Raw genomic sequence first — 5877 nt, 5'->3', positions numbered from 1 at the left:
GGCAAAAAAAAAAAAAAGAAAACATTACAAACTCATCACTTACACACAAATGAAAAACCAACCACACCAGAAAAGAAAAGTCTAGGGGACCAACAATTTTATTAAATTTTGGCCAGCATGTAACCAGTAGAGAAAGGTGAGCCATTGGATGAAATCTCACACCATTAAATCATCATTGATGGCTATTTGATGGCTATCAATCCCAAAAGTTGCTGGCCCCTAGCATTGCTCCACCAGAAAATTAAAACATCAGAAACATAAAGTCGCATACATGATTGAAGTTTGTACCACACATCGTCAAGGAAACGGTAATAGGCATACCTCCATGATTTGAATATGAACAGTGGACCGACAAATCCCCAAAATCCCACTATAAATCCAAAAGCCACACTCACAAATAGCCACTTCACTCCATGATTCTTTCTCTCTTTTTCATTGTCATTAGCATCATCATCAGGAACTTCCCCCTCCATGGTACAGTTGAGCAGCAATGGTGGACCACATAGCTTGTTGCCAACAAAACTGGATGCATCAAAGCTTTGCAACTGAGTGCCCGTTGGGATTTTGCCTTCCAGGTGATTGTAGGACAAGTCTAGCTTGTTCAGGAAGTTCAAGTTTGTGATGCTTTGAGGGATCTCCCCTGTGAGTTGGTTGCCAGAGAAATCAATGGATTCCAATGACTCCATATTGCCAATACTTTGAGGGATGTGACCAGTTAACTCATTCTTGGACAAGTACAAATAAATCAGACCAATTAGGTATTGGGAATAATACACCATTTCCCCTTGAGAGAACACCTTTGACAGAGAAATAAAATAGATACAATCACAACACAAGAATTTAACGTGAAAACTCCAATTACCGGAGAAAAAAACCACGGCCGTTGTCAAATGACAACCAGAGAATATCACTATGTGAAAATTGTTACAACACATAGACTTCTTTCTCTCACCGGCACCCCAGTACACCCACACTCTCTCAAAGTAAATATCTAACTACACCTCACAACACTCTCTAATAAAGAGTATAGAGGAAAAAAAATCAGATACAAGCTTAAAGTGTTTCTGACTGGTGCAAAAACAAATGGAGAACTTAGCCTCATATTTATAGCCTAGGCCACCCACTTCATTTGCTATCCTAAGCAATGTGGGACTAATTCAACTAAATCCTAACAATCTCCACCTTGATTGAAATAGTCACACATCTTCAGCTTCCATTGTCAACACCGACAATTCTTTGCTGCCATTGTCTATACCGACAATCATAGTTCAGAGAACTATCATACTCCACCATGAAAGTATACTCACTTGGAATTAGACCACTCCAAGCATTTCACCTTGGTATAGATCGAAACCTTGCTGAAAATTCATGGTGCAACTTCCAAATTGGCTTTTCCTGGAAGTTCTTCAGCCATCGACCTAACTCCGCCACACACCTTGCATCTCAACGCCAACCAATGCCCGTGTGCAATTGTGGACCCGATTGCCACAACTCATCCTTATCCATGGCAGTGCGGTAATACCATGATGATACTTCTTGTCTTCTAGAGAATATCATCTTCTCTCATAGAGAGAGCAATATTGCAAGTATCAGATTGAGAGTCTTTTTCTGAAACCGCATTACCTGGACAATTTCTCTTTACATGCCCAGACTTTCCACATTTCCAGCATGTTACACTCCTTCCATGATTTCCTTTTCCATAATTGTCACTTCTAGCTACAAGCGCCAAATCTGATGAAGTGCTACCCTCATTTTTCATTCTTCTTTCTTCAGTAATGAGCTTACTGGCAACTTCTTCAAAATTCAGAGTTTCCTTCCCATACATTAAAACAGGTTTGATATACTCATAGGAAGAGGGAAGAGACAATATGAGCCTCAGTGCCTTATCTTCATTATCAATTTTCACTCCAATTGCCTCTAATTCAGAGACAATACCATTGATAGCACTAAGATGGTCGGAGATTTTCACATTGTGATCAATGCGTAGATTATGGAACTGCTCCTTCAATAACAACCGATTTGAGATGCCCTTTGACTGATACAACCCTTCGAGTTTATCCCAAAGTTCCTTGGCTGTTTTCATTCCTTGCACATTTGCAAGAACATTCTTAGCCAAACACAGGCGAATAGCACTTGCAGCTCTCAAATCTAGTTCCTCCCATTCTTCATCCTTCATACCAGAGATCTTCTCTTTCAACGCCTTGTGCAAACCTGATTGTATCAACACATCCTTGACTTGTATTTGCCACAAGCCAAAATTGATTCTTCCATCAAATTTCTCTATTTCAAGCTTCACAGCACTTGAATATCCTGACATTGTTGCAACCGTATACTGGAATAGTATAACTCAACCGTGCACTAGGAAGGGTCCCCAAGAAAGAGAGGTGGGTCACAATGGACACACTTAAATACCAAGTCTTTCCTTAGCCAGAACCTTTCCAAACAGCACTCTCACAGTGTCACACTGCCTTCTAGCAACAACAACAGCAACCAAAGATCAACCTCAAGCCACAGGATAAAATTCTTTTCTGATGTGGAAGGTCAGACTAAGCTGCAACCACAGAGCATACTAAGAATAAATCCCACCGAACCGAAGCTCTGATACCACTTGTTGGGAATAATACACCATTTCCCCTTGAGAAAACACCTTTGATAGAGAAATAAAATAGACACAATCACAACACAAGAATTTAACGTGGAAACTCCAATTACCGGAGAAAAAAACCACGGTCGTTGTCAAATGACAACCAGAGAATATCACTATGTGAAAATTGTTACAACACAGACTTATTTCTCTCACCGGCACCCCAGTACACCCACACTCTCTCAAAGCAAATATCTAACTACACCTCACAACACTCTCTAATAAAAAGTACAGAGGAAAAGAAAAATCAGATACAAGCTTAAAGTGTTTCTGAATGGTGCAAAAACAAATGGAGAACTTAGCCTCATATTTATAGCCTAGGCCACCCACTCCATTTGCTATCCTAAGCAATGTGGGACTAATTCAACCAAATCCTAACATTAGGTTTGTGATTTCCATTGGTATTCCCCCCGACAATTTATTAGATGAAAGATCAATGTTCTTCATTAAGCCGAGAATACTGCTGTACTCAGCATCTATTCCTTTCACAGATAGGGACATGCTTACAGTATCCCTTGCATATGCCATGTCTTCCTGGAAGGGTGAACTTGCACTATTTATCATGGCACTCAAATAGTTCAAACAATTTAGTATATTGCCTGACAAATGATTTAGTGCAAGGTCCAAAACTTGGAGAAACTTCATTTCACAAAATCCGTTGGGAATGTTACCTGAAAGATTATTGGATCGAAGCCGAAGAAATTTTAAATTTACCAAGCTTTCTCCAACTCATCTAGGAATATTCCCTGTGAGGTTATTTTCCCCAAGATCCAACAAAATCAACTCCTTGTTTTCCTTTAAACTGACAGGAAATTTTCCAGAGAGTGTGTTGTTTGGTATACGCAAATATTGTAGGCTTGATAAAGAGCCCATGGAAGGGGGCAAGCTTCCAATAAAATAGTTGCTTTCTAAGTTGACCTCCACTAGGTATGGCCACATCCTCCAACAGTTGGGAATTTTTCCAGATAAGTTGTTTGATGCAAGATTGAGGATTCCTAAGCTTTTTGGTTTGTCAGATTTTTGACAAAGAAAATCCATTAATAACCCATAAAATGAATTATGTGAGAGATCTAGCCAAACCACATCCTCACTCAAAGGGTAAATTTCCATGAAGATGGTTTGAGCTAAGATCAACTGCTCCATAAGATTTGAAAATCTCCTTTGATTCTTTTGGGAGCTTGCCATGGATATGATTGTGAGAGAAGTTTAAATAATCATAATGATGACTTGTTTCCCAAAACCAAATGGGAATGGAATCAGAAATCCCTGCCTTAGATAGATCCAAATATACAAGATCATTTTGTGACCGAATCCATGATGGAAAGCTTGGACCTAACTTCCACGAGCTCATTTTCAAGTGAGAAAGTAAAAATTTTGGTTTCCAACTGGGATGCACTTTCGAAGTGAAATTGTTACTTGATGCTAAAGCCTAAAAGCACACGTAAAGTAGTGAAATTCGCAAGGTCATCTTCATGTACAATCCCTTGAAATGATTGTCATCTATGGCAAGATATAACAATTTAGTAAATGATGCAAGAATTTTAAATGGATTTCCAACAAGTTGATTTTTGGAGAAATCGACAAATCTCAATGAGGAAAGCTTTGCGAATGATTGAGGAAGTTCTCCAATAATCTTGTTGTTGGAGAGATCAAGCATTTCAAGATTTTGAAACATTCCAAGTTGATTGGTGAGGTGACCTGAGATTTGAGAAGTAGAAGCCACAAGAGTCTTGAGTTCATGAGAAACACATGGGATGAGAATTTGTAAGATTTCAGAAAGTTGTTGATTGCATTTGAGATTTGAGAAAGAGATGTGTCTCAAATTGCATAGCTTTCTAAAAGAGGATGGTATTGCTCCTTCAAACTGATTGTCTGACAAATCAAGGGTAACAAGGGAACCCAAATTCCCCAAAAGAGTTGGAATTGCTCCTTCAAATTGATTGTATGCCAAATCAAGGGTAACAAGAGAAGTCAAATTCCCCAAAGTATTAGAAATAGTCCCAGGCAGATGGTTTTATCGTAAGTTCAAAGATTTGAGACGATGAAGACGGAATAACCAATCTGGTATATGGGATGAGAATGAATTGCCTGACAAATCAAGATTTTCAAGCAAAGTGAAGTTTTCTGGTATATGGGATGAGAATGAATTGGATGACAAATCAAGATTTTCAAGCATGGTAAGGTTTTGAATACCATCAGGAATTGGACTATCAATATCATTAGAGTAACAGGTTGGATAACATGCAAGAGAAACAAGTTTGTTCAACTGAAATATCCACTTGGGAGCAACAGAAATGCTGAGAGAAAGCAGGGAGAGCTTGCATAGTGTGTAGCCAATTAAATGATTTGGATTGGTCAACACCACTCAAATCAAGATATTCAAGGGAGGTAAGACCCAAAAGCCAATCAGCATTTTCAACAATCAATGATTCATTAGAATAACTTTGGAGGCCAAGATGGACTAAATTAGTGAGATTGCCAATTTGATGTGGAATTATTCCATTAATATGATATGAGAGGTCAAGATAGAGAAAATTAGAGAGATTTCCAATCTGATGAGGAATGTTGCCATAAAATCCGGAATCAGAGAGGTCAAGGTGAGTTAAGGAGGTGATTCGAAAAAGGAAAGTAGGAAATTGCATACCTCCAAAACTATTGCCGCTCAAGTCCAAGTAATTCAGATGTTTCAATTCAACAAGAGAATCATTTATCGCTCCACTGAACCTGGACCTCTGGAAAGCGAAGTAGTCAATGGGAAAGGGATATTCATCATATTCTGATGGTATAGTAGTGTTGAGGTGAAGCTGAAGGATGTGGAAAGTTAGATGACTACAAACAACATAATCCCAGTGGCAGCAGTTGGAATTGGAAGCATTCCAAGAACAGAGCCTGTTTGTAGGGTCAGTGAGATGATGCTTGAATCTTAGAAGTGCTTCGCGCTCACTTGGAATGCACTCAATTAACTCAGACTCAGAGGACGTTAGTAATGTCAGGCAATAAAGGTGAACAAATATAAGCACAACCATGCCAGTGTAAGTGTTTGTGTTTGGAGACATGTTTGCATTTGTATATTTTTTTTTTTGGTGACGTTTGCATTTGTATATGTTTCCACCTTCAGCTCCTTTCTCTTATTTATAATGGCAAAATAGAATAATAAATAATTTTTAAAAATTTATTAAAAATTATCCTTTAATTTATTAATATTTAAAAAATTATTATTGATACTTTTAATG

General features: G+C 38.4%; 1 pseudogene; it reads right to left on the bottom strand.

Annotated features, from left to right (window-relative positions):
* On the bottom strand, window positions 180–5699 carry LOC107633992 (annotated as a pseudogene).

The sequence above is a fragment of the Arachis ipaensis genome, chromosome B03, assembly GCF_000816755.2.
Source record: "Arachis ipaensis cultivar K30076 chromosome B03, Araip1.1, whole genome shotgun sequence".
NCBI lineage: Eukaryota > Viridiplantae > Streptophyta > Magnoliopsida > Fabales > Fabaceae > Arachis > Arachis ipaensis.
This window is presented reverse-complemented; position numbering and strand designations above follow the sequence as displayed.